This window comes from Xylocopa sonorina, chromosome 11 (assembly GCF_050948175.1).
Source record: "Xylocopa sonorina isolate GNS202 chromosome 11, iyXylSono1_principal, whole genome shotgun sequence".
NCBI classification, from domain to species: Eukaryota; Metazoa; Arthropoda; class Insecta; order Hymenoptera; family Apidae; genus Xylocopa; species Xylocopa sonorina.
In genome coordinates this window covers 3,932,895-3,957,603 of record NC_135203.1, presented here as the reverse complement: position 1 = coordinate 3,957,603, position 24,709 = coordinate 3,932,895, and the positions used below count along the sequence as shown (strand labels likewise).

Sequence of the window (24,709 nt, the reverse complement as noted above, 5' to 3'; positions counted from 1 at the left end):
TCGGGCCGTATTGTTTCTCACGCAACTTTTCACAGATTTTCACTTAGCCCGCGAAAGTAAGAGCCGGGGTTCCGGCGAGCCGTGGCCCTTTCTTCAATAAAAATTCATTTCCTTCCTTTGATTTACTTCAAGCACCGAGCCAACTCGTTTCCTACGCTTCTTTTCTTCCGTCTTGCGCGCCTGCCTCCCTCTCTCTCTCTCTCTCTCTCTTTCTCTCTTTGCCTTTCTCTTCTTTCTCTTTTTCTTCCGTGTGTTTTGCGGAACGACGATCAGCGAAACGGTCGGTCCTCCACATCGTGACCAGCCGAAGCGTGACCTGAAAAATCTTCGCGACGTCTTGACGAATCTCACAGCGGTCCGCTTACCCTCGTTAGTAAATGGCTTCGTCACTTAATGAACCTCTTTGAGAAGGATCACGAAGAAGGATCGCGCGGTTATCTTCACCGAATTGTTTCGAAATTCTCCGTCAAAAATCGAGCGAAGGTATTGCGGTATTATTGTATCGTTCCTGCGCGGTTGACTAATTACGAAGCCTTATTCTACTTACAAGAGCGCGGATACTTGGGTTTATAATTTATCGAACGTGGATCAGAAGAAAAATTTATTTCGTCGTTGGAGTATTAATTGCGTGTCTCGTTAAATAATGATTTCTGATGCGTTTCATTTTCTTCAGGTTTCACTGAAAGCCGTATTATATAAGAATTTCGTTCAAATTTTGATAGTTTGTTCATCTGACGATTTACGATCGTTCCTTCATTTCTATTCTGTCAAGTTAAAGTTCTTCTGCCTAGACACACACTCGCGAGCTTGGCGAACTCCAAAAACTCCAACTATTCCGAATTTACCATGGAACAAGTGTCCCGTAACATTATACGGTGCAGTGGATTACATCAAAACATAGGTCGAGGGTGTAGAAAGTCGTGGAATCTGGTTTTCGTGCTCCCTATTAATTACCAAGGAACCAGCTCGCGTGATTCGAGCTATTTACCCATCCGCCCGCCAGTTTTCTCAACCCTGCCTCCGAACTCACCCCTTCCACGACCTCGTTGAAGCGTCCGAGTCGGTTGCGAGGTACAAATCCGCCTCGAAGCGGAAAAAACAGCGGGGAACAGGGACGTCAAACGTTGGCACGCGAAAGAATCAAAGAAGACAGATTTCCGTTGAGTCCCTCGAATACGTAAAAGCTGTTCGCATCCAATATTTTAGAAAACTTTCCCTCCGGCCCGTTTCGCTCGAACTTCTCCGACACGGATCGAGAGACGAGACCTTCGCGTGCGAGGCCTTCTCTCGCGCCAGCTTATTGCAAAAACGTGGACGCGGAAACGGACCTAGGGGAGAACGCGAAAGGGTGGTTCCGCTCGCGTATCCAAAGGATAGACGGAGAAAGGAGCGAGAGAGGAACGAGTCGTACTCGCGGGGCGCGCCTGAGTATCGGGGTTGAAAATCGCGAGCGAAAACCCGGCTGGCGCAGCAACGTCATGCGGGAAACGACGAACTGGGTCGACGTCGTGGAGTTTCGCTGCAGTTAGCCGGTCCAATCGAGTGTCTATCCTCTCCTCCCGTCTTCCATCCTCGCGGAGCTTACCCAGCGCTCGTGCACGACCCCCGTGCGCGGGGGGATTCGAAACTCCGTCCGACTGTTTTCCTCGTCGCAGACGAAAACACGCTGCCCTTGTACTGTCGTCGAGACAAATACCGTGCGCACTGAAAGCCGACGGCGGCGACGCCGTGGCCAGCGTTGGTCCAACGGGGTGGTGTAACTGATCGCGGGGTGGTGGAAACTTTCCCACTGTTCTTTTCGTTTATAATTTATGTCGCTCGCGGAGCACACGCTCGCGAGACACCGTTTTATCGATTCCGTTACGTAAACAGCCAGCACGGTTTTTGCCGCGCGCTTTGTAACGCACTTAGCTGTTTAAACTGGCCGGCTTTTGTTCGATCGCGGACGCAGCGGTTGAAAGGGAACCCCCTTTGGCTGGTTCTGCCGGAAACGACGTTCGTCTGCTGGCGACGCGGCTTCTCGCGGGATCGCACGTTCGCTGGGTATGAGGGGTGAGTTTTTTTACAGTCAGCGATCAAATGTAGAAATTGACAGATCCGAAGCCTCCCTCGAACAGTCTTGCGTCGATCGAACAACAGGATCTCAGCAACGATATAACTGCTTCGTATGGTAATCGTTTCGAGCGTTCCCTCTAATTTATTAAGTCCCCCGAATCAGGGCTCTTTCCTTATTTAGAACTTTAAATTGGGAATGGGAGTTGAATACTTAAAACGTACCTGCCCTATTACCTTGATTAAAGTTTCTGATTAAATTTTAAATTCGAGGAAGGTCTCGGTTATAATCGAAGCGCAGGATTTTCCGTTCTTCGGTCTGAAAATTGCCGATTTTCATCCCCGATGTTTAAGTCGTTCTACCTGTAATTGCTTCTCCCCGTTCGCGATAGCGTAGAATTTCTAACGGCGTTCCTGAAACGCGAGCGTAATTAGAACTTAACTGGTGCCTACAAATAACAACGCGTAGCCAGGGATCGGCAACATCTATCATAATCACCGCGCAACAATTAGGGAGCCGGCAGTCCGGCTTATCGTTTTACGCTGTACGCTCTAATTCTAATAGAACGTCGGCCGTGTTGCTGCCCGCGCAAACAGTGTGTTGATGCGTCCGTGAAACTTGTCCAACGCACGCTGACCGATCGGGACCCCGGGGGAAACGGCTGACCCCATCCTACGCCCTGATAACTCGGTTACGTTCCAATATCATGATTACACGTCACTTTTGGCAGTTGACAATCTCCCGTGTAAAATGGCCATTGTGGAGCAGCCGGGACGGCCGCGGGATCACGTAGACCGTTTAAATTCCTCAGCCGCGGCGAGAATTCTGCCCCGCGACGTTCGCACGCTAATTCCTCACGGCCATGAAAACGTACGGCTGCACGTTCCTACTTTAATATCGTGACGTAACGCTGTTCGTGAAAGAATTCCTGTTTTTTGCATGCCCGCGCCGCGCAGAGAACTTTCCTCGTTTCCTGCACTCGGTCCGGTGATAATTTTGTCGCGACCCCAAAAATTTCGAAATCACATCGGCCAAATTTCGTCGTTCTGCTTTTTTTCCTCTCGTTTCATATTGCGTGCGAATGTTTAAAAGAAATATTAATACTGGGTGTCTGAAGCTGTCGTTTGGAATTTTGGACATATTATCGCTAATTCGATGATTTTGGATGCAACGAAATTCTAATTCGTTCTGATCGTCACCAGCTTACATCGTATTCTAAATTTATTATACATTGATCGCATATTTATTTTATATCCGATTCCAAAGTTTATTTCATCGAACATGCCTTGCAACAATTACTCTAAATCACTCCAATGTCGTGAAAGTGTTAAGAAATTCCTACGATTGCCATTCGAAGTAATCTACAGAACCCCGCAACGGTATATAACACGATCGAACACGTACACAGTCAGTCTCGAACTCTTAAGCGTACCTTTCATCGCAAAGAAGGTATTCAACGTCACTTGTAGTTGCGCCGCTCGAACAGCAGAAGGAAGCACACGCCAGCCCGGTTTTCCCGCCAACTTCATTCAGCATCTTGCGTTGGATATAAGCCAAATACCGAATACAACAGCACCTCCCACCTCTCCTGCTCGCCTCCACCCCTAACTGTTATCATCGCAGAATGGCAAGTTGATGTCCCCGTTGTTGCTAACACCTTTGGTCTCGCGCGTTTATATGGAACAAACAGCACGAGGGGTGTAATAAGGTCGGGTCACGGCCCTATTCCACGATATTTCGCGAGCAATTGCTCGCGAGACGTTACTTCGTACTAAATGCGACAGTCAAATCCGACTGAAGTTATTGGCCTCGTTGTTTCTCTCGAATTTCACTACTGAAAAGGGGTGGCAAAATTCTGCGCACCCTGTGGACAAGTATCGTGGTCAACGCATCCGGAAAGTCGAAGAGGAAACGTGGATCGCTTGTGCTCGAACGACAAAGAAAGTGAAAGGCAAAACGAGCGGTATTCACAAGTTTTTTAAGCGATTTAATACGGCGAGCCTCTCAGCCGCTGCAACAAGTTATCGGCTCCTCGCAGGCTTCCCCCGCAAATTGAAGTTTAATAGTTCGAAATAAATTCTCGGCTGATCGATCGGCTGGGTGATAAAAATCGTGATTGAAAAGGGAAATCGTATTTATATTAAATTACGATCTTAGTTAAGCACCTCCGCGTCTATTCGGATACCACACTCGAGAAACGTCGAGTACGCAATTCTACGTGCGCTCACCGTTGTTATCGCAGTTCCGTGGATTTGTGGATCCGCAGTTTACATTGAGGCGGCGTAGGTATGATCGATCGTCGCGGCAACGAACGGAATTGGCCGTTTCCCTTCGTTTCCTCCCGCGACGATGAAAGAAAACAGCGACGTGCGACGGGAATCGCGCGACTCTGATTCCCTGGAAGACTGTTTTTTCACGGAGCCCCGCCGCGTGCCGCGGGAACGAGCGGGTGTGCGTACCGTTCATAGTAATGGCAGCGAGCCAAGTCACGTTGCGGCTCAATGAAATCTTTCTGGGTTAGGTTAGCCCCTTCCTTCCGCGTTAAGCGTAGGATACGTTTACACTGACTCGGTAGCCGCGCGAGAGAGGAGGCTGGCCGAGGGCCAGCCTTGGTGCGAGCGAGAGAGCGGTAACTTCGGGCGAAGTAGCTGGTTTTCGGCTCCGGCGGAAGTAGTAGTGGTCAATATTGGTCGGGCAGAGGGCTCCTTAAGCGCGAGCTCGTACCACTTGGAGACTTAACGCGGTCCGTTGCTGTTCGATTGCTCGCATCAATGAGACGTTGCATCAATGGCACCCGGATGCATCGCGTCGAAAGGGTGACGCTGGATGCATCGCGATTCACACAGTCGTACGTAGCGGTCCGCGCGCGAACGGCACCGCGATGCATCGCGGAATTGGATTTTTCAAGAGGCCCACCCGCTCCTCGGTCGGCACCGCGGTGTTATACATCCTCTGAACACGGTCACGATATCTCGTACGCGATGCCTCGTCCGAGAGCGGATACGGGTCGGCCGTATTGCGCGAGCAAAGGAACACTTCATTCAATATCGCATGATGCGAGGAGTTTAGCTCGCGGACGCGTAACAAGTAGTCATGCACCGAAAATGCGCCGTTTCGGCATCGGGGTGCAACACGGCTACCCCTCTCTCTCTCTCCCTCACGCGAGAGCGTCAGAATCCGGCGTCGTACCACCACCCTCACCCCTACATCCCCGTCGCTACCCCTCACCTGACGTGTTCACTCCACTCGAGCGTTCTCCCTCTACCGCGTTTCTATCCCGCCGTCAAGCGAGCGTGGCGTGGCGAGGAGGAGCAGTCAGGCAGTCAGGCTCTCCGCTGGCATTAAGTATTCCCGTTGGGTCGGCGTGGCGAGGGGGTAGCTCGCGGAGTGGCGCGACGCGGTGTGCCGTGCCGTGGCGTGGCGTGGCGTGGCGTGGCCTGGCGTGGCGTGTGCGGCGCGTCGGTCGATGCTGGGGTTGCCTCCGCGAAGGAAGGAAGGAAACGAGCGAGAAGGAGAAACGGTACACAGAGAGAGGACCGTGTGGGGTCCTTTCCCTTCTCTCCTCCAACGGTTCTCCGTCGCTCTGTCTCAGTCTCGCCAACCAGCTGTCTACGGCCGTGGAATCGAGAGGCGCTATATCCCCCTCGAGCGACGCCAGCGCCCCGGGGGCGCCTGCGCGCCTCGGAGGGGTAGTGCTCTTCCCTGATAGTGGTGAGAAACCTGAAAGGCAAGGGGATAGGGGCCCCTCCCTAGTCCCTATCCCTCGCTCCGCGAACTCTGCACCCCACCATCGGGTGCCGCGCGGCTCCTCCACCTTCCCCTCGCTACGGCTCCACTGCCCGGGCCTCCACGGTCGCCCCATTCCGTTCTCGGCATCACAGCGTACAGCACTGAACTCGACGCACGGCGACAAGGAGCGCGACGACGACCACCTGCCTCTCTCTGTGCTCTCTCCACGGATTACTCCGAGATCTGTCACTCTTGCTCGCCGTTTTTAACCTACCCGCCAGCCCGTTCGGTCGCCCACGGTCACCGCGTGTGCCACGCTGCACCCTGCTCGCGAGAACAGGACGAAAGGATAGCCACGGGATAAACCACCACCGTTCCAGCGGTTGCGATTACACGCTCGTGCAGGAGTTCTCAGGAGATACCAGAGAAAATATACGCGCAAAGACCGCCGTGCCAGTCGAGGGATATCGCTTGGAGTGAGCGTCGATCGATAGAAAACAGTAAAAAGTAGAAGAGAGAAATAGTAGAATCGGAGAAATTTCTGTCGACCCACTCGACGGTGTGTCACTGTTTGGATCCGTTGTTTCACGCGTGTTAGTAGAAGCCCGTCGGCTCGCCCGCTCCGGTCCTCAGTGCTCCGCGATCAGCCAGCGCACGACGATTAACGTGACAAGTGTGTACCGCGCGCGGATGTAAGCCGTTCCGTCGTTCCGAGCCGTCGAGATTCAAGAGGATCCGTACGTACCCTCGTTGTTCCAGTCTACTGTGAGTTCGGCCCGTTCGATCATCGCTTTCGTTCATCGTTTGTGATTGTCGTCGGTTAACAGTGGCCAGGAAGGGAGAGAGTAATCCTTGCAGTAGAGCCTGACGAGCGATCGTCAGCCGGAACGAGGAGAGAGATCGACCAACGGTAGCTGTCTCGAGGCGTTCGCGACGTCCACGTCCCTTGGAACCCGTGCGAACCAAGATACACGCGCGTGTGCTGAGAAAGCGCGAGCGTGTGCGACACGAGACACCGTTGGTCTCACGGCCGTCTCTTTCTCCTCTCGTGGAGGAAGGCCATAGCGTTGATCGCACGGCACTCGGTACTCGCGGCAGTACTGAGTGACCTGCAGCACCCGGCAGTCATCGAAAAGTGTACACGACGGCGGTCACCACGTACATCACGCCGCTCATCACCCCAGAGAAGGTACAGTGGCCCCATTCAAATCTTTCTCGCATAACCGTTATCCTAAATATGTATCATTCGCGGAGGGTGAAACCAGACGAGCGATCATCCCCCCTGGATAATTGTGCGTATCGAGTGAACGCGTGGGTGTATCGACGTGTTCACGTACGTCTATCTCTTCTACGTATACGCACGTACATACACACGTATATACGTGTAAATGCCTATACGCGCGAATGTGGCTAATATACCGTTGTGTGCAGCAGGCGTATGTGTGGGTGGAGCTTCATCCTGGATGTCATCCGTCGGACAGATCCGTACTAACCCGGCTTGGTGGATCTCCCGTCCGACTTGCTCCTTTTCTCTTGTCCCTTTATCTCTTGCACCGTTTATTTCGCCGGACAATGTGCAGTGACCGAAAAGTTTCGCGCACGATGACGTTTGAGCGAAGCTTCGCCCGCCCCGCGAGTTCAGTTCACCCCCGGAACTGCTACCCCGAAATCCTCCGTCGAAGACCATCGTCGGACTCGACGCGTCCGATCTTTCATAGCCTTTTCATAGTCGTGTGTGTTGTTCGATCGCTTCCATCACCCTGACGGTTTATCTCTTTTGTTACCGTATCCCCCGTGCCAGTCCTCCTTCGCTCCCGTTCGCCGGCTTTTCTTTCGCTCGCGAATCAACGGGAAGTTCCTTCGACCGATTGACGTCTGGCGGAGATGCCGGCTGATAGGATTCGACAGGAAGGAAAGAAGGAAAGCTCGCCGCTTTCGTTTCATCGTGGACGCGGCGGCTCTTTGAGAGTCGCGGCGGTTCCCATGCTGATGCGTCAAATCGGATGAAGGAATTATTAATGGAATTAATAAGTTGAGTGGTCCAGCGGACGGGTGGAGAGAGAGAGAGAGATAGAAAGAAGAAAGGGAATAAGAGTGGGAGAGAGAGAGAGAGAAATAGATAGATAGATAGAAAGAGAGAGGGTACTATTTCCTTTTCAACGGGGGAGAGCGCACTCTAGTTCCTTATTACGCTCTCCACCCTCCCAAGCAAACTTATTATCTTAAGTCCTTCGGCTCTCCAAGCGAAACGATAACGAGATCGTTACTTTCGAAGTTCCCGCCTCGCGGCCGCCGCTCGATAATTATTATTTTCCCCTTTCAACGGGTCACTCGTGCGGATTCCAACGTAGTTTCCAAGATTCTCTCCCCTTGAACCCCCGCGGCTCGCTCCGAGCTTACGTTCTCGAAACGCGACGCGACGCGCCCTACCTCATCTTTCTAGGCCATACCTATTCCGCAGTCACTTTGTGTCGAGATTTTAAATACGTTAACCTACTTCCTCTGTACAGGTAGCTTTCCCTCTGTCTGATCTCGAGCAGAGCGTCCCCCTCCACCCCCGCCCGTTCTACTAGAACTCGGACAAGTACGACAGCCGTTCCTTCAGTCGTTTTCAATTTATTCGCCGATTAAAATCGTTCCTCGATTTAAAGTACACAATCTCCTCGATGGGATTTTTAATTAATTCCTTCTCGCAGGGCGGAAGGTACACGTTTCGCGCTCGCGTATCAGGATCGCGTCGCGGTGTATTAAAACGATCATTAACGAGCTCGCTGATGCGTCGAATGATAGAGAGAGAGAGAGAGAGAGAGAGAGAGAGAGAGAGAGAGTGCTGTAACCTACCCCGAGATTTAGGTCGCGACCGATCTTTTTCATTCCGCTTTATTACGCCGAGCGAACCGCGTCGTCGAGAGTGTATCGACTTCGATGATTGCGTGGATGATACGCTGGCTTCGAATCTTTCTCACGCCACTCCTACCTGTCTCTTTCTCTGTCATCGCGGAAGCTCGATTTCTATCGCGATCAACTTAATTTCGCGGTCACGCTTCATCGACGACAGACAGCGACGAATTTCTGGTGGTATCGCTGGCCACGGTAGATTTGCTGGCATATATCACGCGTAAACAAAAAACCGAGACACCTGGCTGTCGGTCGCGAAGGCTGGAATTTATGGCCAGATGCACGACAGTCTCCCCTTATGACGTGGATGATAACACTCGCCTTTGGGTCGAGCTTTTTATTACTCCACAGCGTGTACCTTGTAGATTCGCTGCGACGAAGAACAGAATCGAGTGATACATACCAGTTATATTATACTTTGCTTTTTCGATATCCTTAATAGAATCAAGTATAATTGTTCCTTTAATTCTTCAGGATCTTCTTGATAATATCGATCATATTCACTCACCAGTGAACGAAACATGTGAAAAAGCTACGAGAAAACAGGATCACTAATTGAACCATAATCGCAAGCAACAGTTGATCGGTATTCAGCATCCACTCCCACTGCTAAATCCTCTCAGATCCACACGCTCTTAGCCGTCTCTCATACCCCCGCGGACCACCCCATCGATTCATCAGAGAAAAACCCTTTAATACCGAGGCGTCTTTCCAGCGAAACAGCCCCGCGACGCGACGCCATGAATGAGCGAAAAGGCAACGCGAAGCCAGGTGGAACGTATGGACGCAATAAATATTTTTCATCGGGCCGCGTGAAAAGTTTCCTCAAAGGCGGTGGTTGCCGTGGAAGAGAAAGAGATCGAGGGGCGGGCACTGGCTGTTGATTAAACGTTGCGCCGGCGAAACGTATTATTACTCGGAGAACGACGCTTCTGAACTGCAGTCTCCTGAACTTGCCCGCCCTCGAGGGTCGGAGTTTTTCTCGAAGCGATACAACCCTGGCGATTGTCGGCTGTTATTTTTTTTCTCTCTCTCTCTCTCTCTCTCTCTTTTCATCCCCCTGCGTCTCGAAAGCCTCCGTCGACCCTTGTACGCGGCGGAGAAACGCGGCGAAAGTTCGCCACAGCGTGACGAACGCTGTATTCACTCCTGTTGCGCGCACCCGTACACGTAGACACTGAGCGGTTCCGGATTTCGCCGTGGAAAGAAGCTCGGTTTGCTCGTTCCGTGGCCGCTTTGCGCGAGCAAAAGGGAGGTAAGCGGATTTCGCGACGGTCGTCTGGCTATTGGCAAACTGGGGAAACGCGACGCGGACGGGGAGCTCGTTATTCCGCGAGGGGTCGAATTAAAACAGTACGCCGCGGGCAGCAGCCTCCGTGGAAGATTTCGAGGAATCGGAATCCCGCTGCCGCGAGTTCAAGCTACTTTGGGATTCGTCGCTGCCAGATGAGGCGCGAGGGAAGTTAATCCGCTTTGCGAGTAATTATTCGATGGGACCGTTACAGGCTAGCTCCGTCTTACGCGGGGCACGCGTACTCCGGGACTTTGATATCGATGATAATCGGATGAAGAGCAGAGGGGTGGTCTTTGTTGCGTCAACTTGTTGTGTTTTCCTTCCTCGTTGCTTCTTAGCTTTTTACGTGATCAGCGGCGATGAACGTTTACGACATTCTTAAATTCAAGCTTTTTAAAATGTCTCTACTACATCAGAAAATCGGACGTTATTTTGAACAACTCGTTTATTAATTTTAGTCAGTGTAAGAGGCACTGTTTACTATTTTGAAGACAACTTAGGCGACGCGAAGTGCCGTCGCCGTAGCAGAACATTCTTTTGGGAACCACTGAAGCAAGATCTAGACGTTGTTTAGAACAGAGCTGGGTCTTGATATTGCTGAAAGAAACTAGTTAGAGGGAGAAGTCTGAAGCCTCGCAAGCACTGGTGGAAGATTACTCGCGCAGAGGCGAGGAACTCTGTTGCGGAAGTGGAAACGCTACCCCTTGGTTTTAGGTTCCACTTAAAAAAAAAATCCTGGTCGTGTAACGCAGTAGTTACAGTCTCGCTCTTGTGTCTGACTACAGAGCCGAGCGGTTGATACTACTTCGTCTGAACGTTGGCCATTTTAATCATCTGCTTCTACGCTTAGATTAATTTTGATATTCGATCACACACGCGCGCGCACGATACGAGTTGAAATTTATAATCACTGGGAAATGAATATTGAGATTTATATTATCAAGCTGGCAGCGAAAACGAGATTCATTTGTCTCCCTGTCGTTTCGATCGAACCGAAACCGGATTCCTAACAAGATTCCGCCGTAACGAAACCAATGGAAGCGGGTATAGAACGCGGAAGGATGGGGGTGGAGCGATCACGCGTCACCGTTCGAAGGAATTAGGTGGCCGAATTCGCGAGTAACAGGGCTGTTTACATCGAAACGCTTTTAAATCCCGGCCGGCTCGAGTCCGTCGGACGAGCCAGCCCCGTTCTGAGGATCCGTGCAGCCCGTGACACACCACCCTCCGAACCCCGTTGACAAACGAGCGAGATGCAAAAGTAGGTGACTCGGACCGACCACTTTCATCCCCCGCGTTCAGCTAGGCGTGTGTATGCACGGTTCTCGTACCGCCTCGCTGCAAATACAGAGTGCAAGTCTTTCGAAGTCTCCACCCAGCGCAGCTCCCACTGTTTGATATTTGTCACGATTTTCCTTCCACGACGCTCGTGGATTGACATTTTTTCTTCTATTTATTTATTTATTTTTTTCTCTTTCCTTTCTTCTCTTTTCTTTTCTCGCCACTGCACCCTGTTCACATCGAAACGCGAAATGTAATTCCGTGAAATTCCACTGGGATTGGTGAATACGTTGGCAACACGTCGATAAGACTTTCGGGAGGGTTTTGTGAGATTGAAAATGGGATTCAAGGATTTCCCTGTGTTTTGCCAAGGTGTTTGAATAAGGAACGATAGCGGAGTTAGATTTTCGGGACCATTTTGGCAGGATTTCCGGCCGGTGGAATTGTGTTACGACAGGACGTTCTGTCCATTGCTAACTGACGCACGGCTGTACTGGGAAATTGTTTGAAATTAGAAGAATTCGTAATCACATTGACCGATTGAATATTTAAAAAGCTAATTCTGCGGGTGATTCTCTAAAACGTGCATGCCTGCCAAATCACGGGAAGTATAATACAATCGGTACCGCAATATTGCCACTGCAATTATCGCGTTAATCGCCTAATCAATTATAAATATAGCTGGTTGTATTCTCGATTTCATAGAAAATTACTATTCATACCGAATAATACCGCGTCACCGCACGAACGCCCCTAATTTCCCGTAAATGCAGAAACGTCGACATCGCCCTTGTATTATTAATCAAACGATTACCTATTGAATTATTCACGCTGTCCGTTCCACGGTAATCGACCCACCCAATAACGATCAATTTTCCAAGACTTTCCTTTCGTCAGCAACGTCAGCCATCGTGCGCATCTCCTCTCCAACCCTTCTGGCGCTTTCGGAATTACTATTTCACTTTCTATGCAAGCTACGAGCATCTGTTCCATCTGAAACTATTCGTTTGTTCGTTTACTGACTTAGACGAGATAATATTCCATTCGCGTATAGACGAAGTAGGAATAGACGAGCTAATGTGTTCTACAGTGAATTCATCCCTTTATAAATAATACACTTTAGTTCGCATAATAAGATTCGTAACGAACAGTGTACGAATTTTCAAAATCTATCCATTGAAGAAGGAAAGAAGAGAGAGAGAGAAATATATAACTGCAAAAAAAGGAAAATATGAAAGAGAAGAAGAACGAAAGACAGAAAACGAAAACAATAAGCATCGTTCCGATGAATAAGTTGTTGGACCGAAAATCACGAGAATCACGAGACGCTCGTTTCGCCGTTCATTAACGACGGCGAGGGACGATACCGCGGGTAGACGGGGCGACAATTATGAGGAACGTTTTTCAGAAGCGACCGCGCGGCGATTCGTGTAACGACAACGAGGGTTGGGAGAAAACGAGAGCATAGATGGGACGTGATCACGGCGCTGTTTTATCGTAACGCGGAACGGGAAACATTTTCCCAATACCCGATGCTCGTATCTTCGAAAGCGAACGCTCGACGGCGTGCGCGCCGCAAGACTCGAGCCCTCTTCCTTTTTCGCGGCGGGTTAAACGGGGGTGTTCCCGAACGACGCGCGGCGCGCGCGTGCACGCGATGCCACGGCGGACGCGCGTGTTCCGCGTGCCTCGCGATCGGGACCGCCGACGATGTTAATTAACACCTGCTGGATTTTGTACAATAAATCCACGCATCAGCGATAACGCGCGAGAAAATCTACCCCGCGTCTGTTAAACACTTTAACGCTGAAATTGAGAAACTTTCAGGCTTCCACGGCTCGCGCGTTTCCAGTTACGAGTTCATAAAGCTGCTTTTGTTTTTGGAGGTTTCGAGTCTTGCGCTGCGCGATGGTAGAGAGATATTGTGACAGCAGAGGAGAAACATTAATATATTCTTCTTGGTTTAATGCGCGAAGCAGGTATTAAAAGAGAGTTTGTAAATTGAGATAAAAATGAGAGGTACGGAGGCTGCTGTTTAAAGCACGACGTTTATAGACATACTCGACGAAAGTGTACTCGCACGGTGCTGGTTAATTCGGCGACACATCGAATTCACTTGAGTCATAACTTTGACGCAATTTCATCCCGGCGAATTGAATTTGTCGATGCTCCTCTTTCAATTTTCCATGCAGAACGGTGAATTAAATCAGCAGCGGACATTCATGAATTACAATGCATTTACATTCAGTTTAGATTACTTTAACGATAACTGATGTTTAATGTGGAAAATTCTGCGCGCACCACGGAGAGAGGGAGTTGATTTAGAGGCGACCTTGTTTTCGATCTCACGGGAGGGTGTACCGTCAAAGGGAAGTTCGCTAAATAACATTTACATGGGAATGCGATCACAATGCAATTACACGTGCTCTGCGAAAGAAAATTTTCCTGGTACTCCTCATCGCGACGTGCAAACATCTTACGCGTATAAACGAGCGCAAAAATGATTTCGCGTTTGTTATCGCGCAATTTGAGATCATCCAACTGAATTTTCGAATGCCAACGTTCCTCGGAACAATTGCTCGTGCAAACTGAGGCTCTGTGGTTAACAGTCTGAGCGTATCCATCAACTCGTAGCGCGATTATTGTAGTCGAAGCGATACGCAACGGCCCGACGTGTAGCATAATCGAAGATAATGCGGTTTCCATCGCGCGGAATGAATTTTCTGTGACTCCTTGACGAAGATTACACAGCTGTCCGGGGGTACATGGCCGACAGAGAATTGAGGTTTCTATCTCGGTGAACACAGACATGGCGGTCGACGTGCATTCAACCCCCGTGCTGTACACGAGTCGTTAATTAATCCCTCGTTACTGTGCGTACGCTACACCCAAGATCTGCGTTAACAGAGGTAACCAGAGGTTTGACCGTTAAATCACGTTTAAATACACGTCCTTTTCGCGGCTGTTTAAGCCCTGCTCGCAGCAAGATCCACCGTCAGCGTTCTTAATCGTTCTCGGTTAATTAATACGGTTTGATCGTGTAATAAAAATAATCATCGATCCATTTAACACAACAATTCCGCGAATCTATCCTCCAATTCGCAGTACTGATATGAAAGTATAAAAAACAAGAGATACCTGCAGATACTGTAAAATATATAAAAGAGAACTAAAAGTTGCAATAACAAGAACAACGTTAAATAAATTTCTCACGAACATACTCGTATTAATCGACAAAGGCGAGAAAAGTGAACGAGCGTCAATATAAATCCCTTCATTCGCCCTCTTGTGCATTCCTTCCCTCAGAATTGGAACGTTTCCGTCGGTGGACGAGCATTTTTACCCGAGGTCCGCGCATAATGCGCGCGCGAAGCTACAGCCGACGCTGGTCTCCCCTGATTACAACGAACGCCGCGCACGCTCGCGTCACGGAAACGTTTACTTTCAATCTTTGTTTCCATTAAATGGCCGAATATGATTAACGCAACGATCAGTGACACGAGGCATTGTGCGGTGATTTATACCCGCGGCGCGCAACGATATCGCGCGCTATCGTTCGCCAGGCGGCTCGACCGTGTTCCTCTACCGGCGATCGATGGAAAATGTGTGGAAATGCATATTGCATCAAACCCCAGCGTGCCTCATTTAAGGCAGACGCCGCGCTATTCCGATGTGACGTGTTAATACGCGATAGCATCGGCCGCATCACAATGTCTCGGCCCTCGCGTTCTATGCGCCGACGTATCGGCCGGGAATTTTTCATAAACTGCAGCTGCACGTCCGTGTAAATGCCACGCGCGAGCGAATCAAAATTTATTTGACACTGTCTGCTTCGAAAATTGCGGGGTCCCCGTTGGCGCGTTGGTTTTAGGTCGTTTGGATAAATCGTTACTCGCTTCGTTCGACGCTTGGCTGTTACAAATCGCGCGATCGTCTCCGAGTTTTGCATCCCAAGATACGAACGACACTTTTAGAAGTGTCGCGCGGTTCAAGCAGCCGAATTGATGCACCGGTTTTGCGTTCAACGTTTAATTGAAATAGTTTTCCGATACACGGGACGAGCGATTTCAAGAGCACTGTATAAACTCCGCGTTAAATTACGGCCACGTTCATTCGAACGGATGAGCCCGCCTTCTGATACAAGAGATTGCTGAAATTTATACAATACCCTTTAGAAATCGTAGATGCACTTCAATCGCGGCGCGCGCTTCAGTTCTCTGTTTAACATTTACCCCGGGACGGTCATCAAATATGAAACGTCCAATTACAAGAGCGCCGCATAAACTCCCGTTAAATATCCGTTACGTTCATTCGAACAGAGGAGCCCGCCGTCTAATACAAGAAATTGCTGGAATTCACACGACAATGCCCTTTAGAAATTGCGCGCTGCGATTGCTGGAATTAATCAGGGGAAGTTAGACAGAGACAGAGAGAGAGAGAGAGCGAGAAAGAGAGAGAGAGTGGAGCTGGATTAGAATATTCGCCTGGGTAAAACGTTCAGACTCGATTGAATCGCAAATCAGTTACACGATTTGCCGCGTTCAGGGATACTCGGGTAAGATCGATGATAACTCGAAATTCTACGGCGATACCCGCCGGCCATGAATATTTTTGGCCGTGAGCCCTCTAATCAGCGGCAATCAAAGGCGGCTAATTGCAGCCGGCGTTACGCCGGAATCAATGCCGTCTCGGCCGGTGGTTTACGTTTTAATTGAAACGGCGCAAACTGGTCTTAATGGTGTTTCTGTTGTACACGATTGAATGGGACATCACAATGGGTATCCTTACGTGCGATTCAATCCGGGGGCGGCCTCCTAGTTTCGGCCTCCCCGCCGTCGTCGCCTCCACGGCGGTCCTGTTTTCGAGACGCGGCAAACGGCTGTTGAATGCGCCACGTTCTGACCGTCTTCTGATCGAGTTTACGTCGTTATTGAATTTCTACGTGCTCGAACGGGGTAGACGCGTGATTAGAGGGGTCTCCGTTCGACGCTCTTTCACCCGCCCCGTTAAATGACACCGCCGGATGCGAGCCTCCGCGTCTTCGAGGCGAACGAGTGTACGCGTGGCGGCGTTCAAGCGTGACGCGAGATGGAAATCGTTCAGTCGCACGATCCACAGCCATTTGCTGTTTAATTCCACGCTGGTTATGCTTGAATCGGGTCTCGTAAAATTCTGAATATCGTTTGGCCCTCCACTGGTGACGACTGCTTTTTTACTATCTGCAATGGTGACGTCAGCTTTTACAGGCGTCCATTTGCATAATCAGTTTTGTACTGCTGCTGATTCGTTGGCTTCTTTGCTGTTTGAATTTTTCAAGTATACACGATACAAATTTGTGTTACACGAAGTAATTAAAATGAAACATTTGATGTTTAGTTAAATTTAGTTAAATGTAGAAGTGTAGAAGTTAGAAGATAGGAAATAATTGCTTTTAAACACTAATGTACTATTCTTGGAAGTAAATAAACTCATCTGGACTACGTACGTACTTGATTGGAGACATTCGCTCGATCTTTGCGTACACACATATGTATATCAGCACGTACCCGCGTTCAAAGACACGCAATCGGTCCTCCGTAGCAGGTCCCGTAGTTTGTTCCAATTTTAGCTGAACCCTGTCGTAGAGAAACTTACCAGTGCTCCCTGGGATAACTTTAGGGTATACGTTATACTCGAAGATATTTCGCGAAATAGCTCTGGCCATCGAGGAGGAGGGGATAAGATTATAGGGTGGAGTTTTACGAGCGTTGCCGAAATCTCAGGCATGCAGCTCGATAAAAACCGTTCGACAGCGGCTCGAGCACCCTCTTTTATTACCTAATACTCGTGAGACTCGGTCACCGGGATATCTCGATTCTATTTTCCGTCTCTTCCCGCTGCCAGCATCGATTCAATCATCGTTCGCGCGCGCGGATCCATCAAAACGCACATCCGCGGATAAGTTCGCGGTAACGAGCCAGTAAAGTGGACGATGATAATTCCCCAACGTGCGATCGGTTTCGCACGTCTTAGTTTCGTAATTCGACGACCGATCGCGTTCGAACGATCCGCCCTGAAAACCTGCGAGCCTGCCATTCCGTTTCGTTATGTCACAGCTGAGACGTACGCGCTTTATCGCTCTTACGTGTCCTCGTACGTATTTCCTGTGACGCGAGCTCGTTTCGACGTGGACTGAAGAGAGTCGATGATGCAACTGGAGGGACAAGTGGGACGAGTTTGAATTTTGAAATTGCAAAACCTTTCAGAATAGAATAGCATGGTCGTTTCACATTTCTCAACATTCTCAAAATTCTTTTCTAGACTCGAATAAGTACCTGTTCGTTTGAGAAGTCTCTTCAAGTTCTTCCTTTTCTAAGGGAAACGAGGATTGAGTGGGAGCAGAGTGCAGTAGCGTGTGGGTAGCATGAACTAAACAAGTGTTTCTTCGAACTTCTCCACTTGGACGTTTCAGATACAGAGAAAGATGAGAGGTTCGAATAATTGTTAAAATTTGTTCGCTGGTATTTGAATAAATAATCGCGTTTCGTGTACGATATTTCTGACAGAAGTCGATATCGACGACTCGTTTTTGTAACATATTCGACAATGGGAAAAATATGAACTCATAACAGAGGTGCACGACTTCGCTCGCGGAATATCGTCGAATTTAAAAGACCTGGCGAGCATTTCGGGCGTCTGAATAAAATGTGAGTCCTGATAATGTGCATCAAAGGCGTGCAGAGTAAAAATAGAGAAGCGTGCTTAAGCCACGCGTGCACTTGTCGGGCGTCGATGCTTTCATCTTCGCGTTCAAAGAGCGACTCGTAAACGTTTGATGCCACAGGATCAATAAATGTATCGTGCGCCAGCCGAAAGCCGACACATCAGCATCGAATTTCCGGCAAAAGAACGGAATTTCTACGTGTACACATTTTTCCCATTTTTTTTTCCTCCTATTTTTTATCTCCTTTCTCCCTTTCTTCCCTTTTTGGTTCAAACGGTAGGAGAACCAGACAACGGGGGACATTTCGACGCTGCGAAATGTTCGCCAGCTGATGATTTTTCGATGCTCGCGCGCAACGACACGCTGCCGTTGACGCGCAGTAATATTTTCGAGATTAGAAGGAAGATCGATTTCTATCGTTTTTCGTTCGACACGGAACGAAATGGTGATCCGTAAAATCTCGAAACGCGCATCCAGATATAATCGAACGGCAATCAGTAGAATGAACCCGCCTGTAAACGAGTATCACGCGCGATAAAACGTAACCCACTTGAATCGGGAAGAAAAAAAAATTTATTGTCGTTCTCAAATTGGAATGCAGGTTATGAACGTCAGCGTTCGAAATCAAATATTCCCAGCAGCTTTTAGAAAGCTCGACTCGAAACGCATATCGCTCGGAGTTCTGAAAGGATTAAGGAAATAAAGTATTCTTCTCTTTTTCCTTTTTTTCGTTCCGATGAAAATATTCAGCTTCCAATGCATTACCGAAGTTGCGAACTTTAACGTTTCTCGTTTCGAGCCACTGGCTCGAACTTTTTCCCCCCGATTAAACGTAATTGAAAGTATAAAAGGCGACTGATAGAAGGACTTTTTTCCACGATTTAATTGAGCCTGTTTAAAGAAGGTTATCTAAATAACGCAATTTTCCACGGGGATCGTAACGCAGGACGCGTAAAGATAATTCGGAAATAATCGGAGCGAGCTTAAACGGCGGGAGTTCGCCGAACAGGGGAGTTCGGTAAATTCTCTGGTAATCCCCTAAAGTCGCAAGTCCAACAGTTTAAGTCAGTGGAGTAGCTAAGGGGAAGGAGGTGAATCGCAACCGCTTGGTGAATGTAATGGGTTGGATTTAGGGCGATAGCGAAAGGTGTATCGAACTTTCGGTTATTAAATTGAACCTGGCCGCGCACGAACGTTTCACGAGGCTCCTAGGGAACAGGAATTCGAGCCTGGGAATAATTTTCATGGTAGGGGGCTAGCTTCCCTTTGACGCGTCAAGATTATAATTAGTCGCTCGTTCGTGCGTGCGAATTGGTTTAAATTTCTGTTTAATCACACCAGATAATCATGGTCGCGTGGATATTCTGGGAATTTCGTCGCTAACCGGACCGCGTCATGCGAGAAGGAAACAACTCGCTCGCGTATGAAACTGAGAAGCCATTACTTGAAGAATTACAGTTTTTTTCATTAATTCTCTGATGTTAACTTTCGCAGGCCACCGTTTCGAAGAAATTCTGCTAAATTGTGGTTCACTTTTTCTATAGCACTTTGTGCATGCATCTGCTCAGAGGGACCAACAAAAGCAGTTCTATCATTTAACAGCTCCATTGAAACTCGAGCTGTTGCGTTACGGACTGTGAAATGTTGTGATATCACTTCTCCCATTGAATATAAGAAGCAGATATTTTATATTCAATATGGGATCGAAGAATTTGAACTGGAACTTAAATACTGGTTCCTCTCGGTAGCCGACCTAATTAGAAGCGCCCCGATTCACAGTCGCAACACGCGCGGTCCCGAAACTAGTTTCCGAATCGCCACGGCTCTTTTGTGACTTTAAAAAAGGACTGCACGACGATGACGGGGATTTTCTCGTGAGAATGGCGGCGGGGTTCGATCTAGTTAGCCTTGAACCAACGCTATACCATTCAAAATACTTATTCTTCGTGGCTCGCGGAGCTCCTTTTCTTTCGTGCCATTCACGTTCTACCGCGCGAGCAGATGTACGATGATTACAATTCAAAGGGAGCACAATGCGCGACGGACGAGACTCCCATTCAACACGGGCGGGCGTTCATTGTTTTGGGGGCCGTGAGGATGCGCCGACGCTAACGAGGAAAAGAGATCCCTGACCATTTAATATAAGGCAACGACATCTATTACATCAGCGTCATTTGTAGCGGGAAAGTATTTCCCGAGGATTCGCTTCCGCGTGATCGAAACTTCTGCCACGGCCGACTGGTCCAGTCGCAATCAGTCTTTGTCGACGTTAACAATAGGAGAGAGGATCCTGCCGACAAAACGTTGAAACTCTTTCGAAAAAAAAGACAGGCGAGAGAGAGAGAGAGAGAGAGAGAGAAATAATTCTTCCTCCGGGCGAATGGAATCCGGCGTTATACGATTTCTCAAATAAAGAGGATATCAGGGATGTTCTTGGTAATTGAACATTTAGAAATAGGAACTTGTGATACCAAAGAGCACCCAAAGTTAAGAATCCACGAAAGTTCAACGAAAATCCACCCCTTCGCAGTGAAAGAACCACGTTGCACAGAAAGAAACGAACATTCGCTCGTTGAACCGCGCAGAAAAAGGGCTCGCCATCCGGGATGCCGTTGGACGATATGAAGCATGCACGCGGCGCGTATAATCTACGCGAGGGTGCACCGTGCGGATGGCGAATTTGTAGAAGCGGGGTGTAACGCGGCCGTGTAAAGCCGGGTTGAGTAAGGTAGGGTCAGGGCTGGACAGCGCGATAGCAATAGACCCGGGCCACTGTGACCAATGTTGAGCGCCTTACCGTCCCCGCTCGCTGATAACCTCCTCCATTCCGCGCCGTAACCTCTTTTCGGTATTTATGGTCGGTAACTTGAATTCCAAAACGTTGGACGCGCGAGAAATTAGCACCGTGGCCGCTCGCGACCCGCGGCAGCCGCATCCGGGAAGATAGACGCGGACAGACGGTGGGGAATTTGATGTTTCTAGGTTTAATCTCGCCTGGGCCACCCCTCTGCTCGCTTCTACTCGGGTACCCCGTTTTTCGAGCGACACGGATTTTTGGCGGGCTCCTCGTCCCACTTTCGTTCGAGTTGCATTTCAGAATGCGGAATGGCAGCGAGCTAGTTGCGCGGAATGCGGGGAATGTGAAGGTATTGCAAAGTGATGACGTATGTTCGAGCGCGGTCGAACTAGGGATAAATATAAAACAGCCAGCGTATATATCGCGTGGATATCGCACGCGTTCCCCAGCTGGGTAATTTTGTTAGATCCAATTATTTTCAATTGGAAATCGAGGTGTTTAAGTAGAACAAGACGAGGATAACTGCGACCTCAAGTTCTGTCAATACGATAATCAGATAAATTAATGAGAGTTGTTATTTTTTATATCATTCAGTATCCAGAAAGAATAATGTAGCCAGGCTCGAGCATCATTGTACCAACGCATACTCTTTCAAAAACTACCCTCACCACCGTACAAATTGAGAGAAACTTCGCCAGTAGTAATCATGCCAGCTTCTTTGCCTCGAACTTTATTATTCCCTTTGAGTTGAAGTTTCAATTAACATCTATGCAACTGCGTCCGCTACCAATGGCCGGCACGCCAAAGAGACACTCGAATGGGTAATTTTCACAGACCGGACGAGGAATACATAAAAGCAACGCATCAATAACGAGTCGAAATCGCATGATGAGAGATAATTTCGTTCTCCATCGCGCGAGCAAAGGTTGGAGGGGTGACGTGGGCGAGGGTGGGGCCGCGGTCGGTGGATACGTCGATATCGAGAAAAAATGGGCAGCACAGGAGCGAAAGAAAAAAGGAAAAGGGACGAAAGGGATCGGAATATACGTCCAAGACGAAGCTCGTAACCCTCTGGACGATAAACGATTCGTCCTACCCGTTTCCCGCCCTTTTGCCCTACTTTTCCATCGCAGCTTCTTCTCCCGCCGTAACCGTGCGCGCCCTTCTTCGTCCTCCTCCAATCCTTCGCGCTCCCTCGAACGATTCAGTGCCGCTTTTTGAACCATCGAGAAGTATTAATCTTGGACCGCCGTTCGTGTCTCGCTTTTTCCGTGGAAAGTAGCGCGTTTTTATAGCCCGACCCTGTTACCGTGGCTCCGTTTCTGCGGCCCCGTAATTTTTGGAAAACGAAGATAGCGGACGTCATCCCTTCTCCGGTAAAGTGGAGTCCGCAAAAAACCGCACTTCGCAGAGGAGAGCGACAAAACGATCTTCGTTTCTTGTACAGGATCTACTTTTGCGTAAATATTTTTTGCTCGACCGCAACTTATTTCAGAATTTCCAAGAGCCACTACGGACTTTTCGTAATCGTTCGCCAGTTACGACAGGTGGTCACCCAGAAATAGCAGAGGTTGCACACGTTATTTGATCAACCTTCGCGAAATTATACCAAAAGGCGCGTACATACGTAATATTTAACATCGTTGACCGAAGGTATATAATTCTTTGATATTCAGACAAATCTCTGTGCACGCGCAACTACTCAAGCGTTTTATAAATTTTCCAAATCGCTATTAACGTTGCGCGCGTGTACATTCGGTAATCATCTTCGTACGATATTAATAGAATACCGGATAGCGTCAAATTTATTCAACTAGCCGTTTAAGAGACTGCCTAACTATTAATTGCACTTCTTTTTCCCCGTTCACTAAACGGTACGAAGGTAATCTAGGCGGACAAACGAAAAATGGTGGTCATTCCAGGCGATTATGAGGTCAGCATGCTTAAGAAGCGTATAAATTAGGAAATAAAATCGCTGGATATAATTTTATGTGCCTTCCGTTTAATATATCGTGTCGTTTAAAACCACTCTTTCCGCGTCCTCCTCCTTGTCTCTCTCTCTCTCTTTTTCTCTCTTTCGTTCGTTACTTTCTGCCGCAGAGATAGGGGGACAAAAATTGCGAAACATTTTCTGAACGATACGGTACCGAAAGTTTTCACGATATACCGGACACGGTATACACACAGTCGAACGCGCTCTCTCGCTCCTCTGGTACACCCACACAGTCTCATCAGCCGCGGCGTATAGCGGCCGATTAAACTTTCACAATAATTGCGAACGAGCAAAGCGTTCTCCTTGCCATTCCACGCGACAATATCCGCGCTCGCTCGCGAGGCAGATTTAACGGTTTGGGCCCGTTCAAACTAGCACGCCCACTCACCGACATTTATTCCAATATTTATTTTACCCATTTCCCTTGTTCCAACACAGCCACGTTCCCCTTCTCGCGCCCCGCACTCTCCTCCGCGTTGCGGACGATTATGAGATTAATATGGATATATTCCCGCCGTGTAAAAACATTTGAGGACCATTGTCGAGGAGCAACGTGATTTATGCCTGGCACGATTTATGCTTTAAAGAAACGAGCTTCTCCTTCGAGGTTCCTCGACTCGATTTTATTTTTTATGGATTCTGCGATTTTCAGTTCAATTAAGGTGTTAGTTTCAGAAGCTTCTTTTCATTTACTGGTAACTGGAATTTTTTAAATGATAGTCTAATGCGATAGAATGGACAATGGTAATATATTTTATTGATTTTGCTTGCGCAGGCTTGCGTAAAGTGAAGTGGAAACGATAAGGGGGTAATATTTTATTGATAGCGCCTCTCGAAAGGTTAAAATCTTTGGTAGCATCTACAATTTCCCGTAGTTTTTTGAAATTTGAAGCCACATGATGGATAGCCTCCCCGGTCGGGATGAAGTTTCTCGCTTTATCTCCGCGAAGTTTCAAGAACTGATGATAAAAAATGACCACACGCTGCTCGAGTGCGGCTGGTAAAGGGATAGATTAATCGGCTGCCAGAAGGAAATTGCCTCTCACTGGAATTTATTGAATGCATGTACACCGGTTGACATTAAGAACTGTGACGCAGGTACACGCTGACAGTATTCTCAGAGATATTTCATCCCTTCCAACACCTCTTACGTTCCTTCTTGCATCTGCGATTTTCAAACCGACCGAATCTGGTTGCACAAGCCATCCAGTTATTCAGCATTCCTCGAGGACAGAAATCGAAGTTGCATCGCGAACCGGGTATGCGAGAAGATTTTAATCGTAAGATATCTTAAAGATTAATTTGCCACGAAGTGATACCACGGATTCAGCCATAAACCAGCTACTAAAAAATCACTAAAAACCGGGTCGTTCTCTCGCGAGGGATTTTCTAAAGCCCGGAGAAAATTGATCCGGCTTCCGTCGCGCGACAATTTCATTTTTGTAACCGCGAAGAAAGGGCGAGGTAAACGAGAGAAGCGAGACAGGAGGGCGTGGGTACGCGGCGTTAGTCGTCGGGAGGCGGTGGTGGGTTTCGGCCGCCAGGAAGTTGGGAACGAAGAACGCGAATGAGACGGCCCCCGTAGCGATGAAACTATAAACCCAGCCGCTAGTAAGTTGTAAAATTGTAATAGTCTTCCGGTATTTACATAATGCTACGGCATAATAAGTGGAACTCCCCGAGTTTCCATTACCATTCCGCCGCTATCCACCCTTATCTCCGCTAACGACTCGAGCTTACTGTTCCCCGTTCGCTCCTCAACCTCCGCGCGACTTATATTTCACCACCCTATTCTTCACGCGGGACAAGCGCGGTTCACTGTTCGCCACTCGACTCCCCGATCCGCCAAACTTGTCCCGCGTTCCCTTCCGTTCCCTATACAGCTCAAAGCACCCGCCGCGGAACTTGGTATTCCGTCGCGAAATCTCGTGAAACTTCCACGAAGCAATTACAGGGGTAAG

The 24,709-nt window shown here is 48.7% G+C and overlaps 1 protein-coding gene across 5 annotated transcripts in view; it reads left to right on the top strand.

Annotated features, from left to right (window-relative positions):
- Positions 1-24,709, top strand: part of Rbp6 (RNA-binding protein 6) — a 720,663-nt gene that overhangs the window by 481,670 nt on the left and 214,284 nt on the right. Inside the window, exon 1 of one of the 5 annotated variants that reach the window (XM_076903953.1) lies at positions 6,649-6,971. The exons of the other annotated variants lie outside the window; for them this stretch is intronic. The gene's annotated coding sequence lies outside the window, so the exon portion shown is untranslated. Of the gene's footprint in view, positions 1-6,648; positions 6,972-24,709 lie in introns of those variants that run through there. 5 annotated transcript variants of the gene reach the window in all.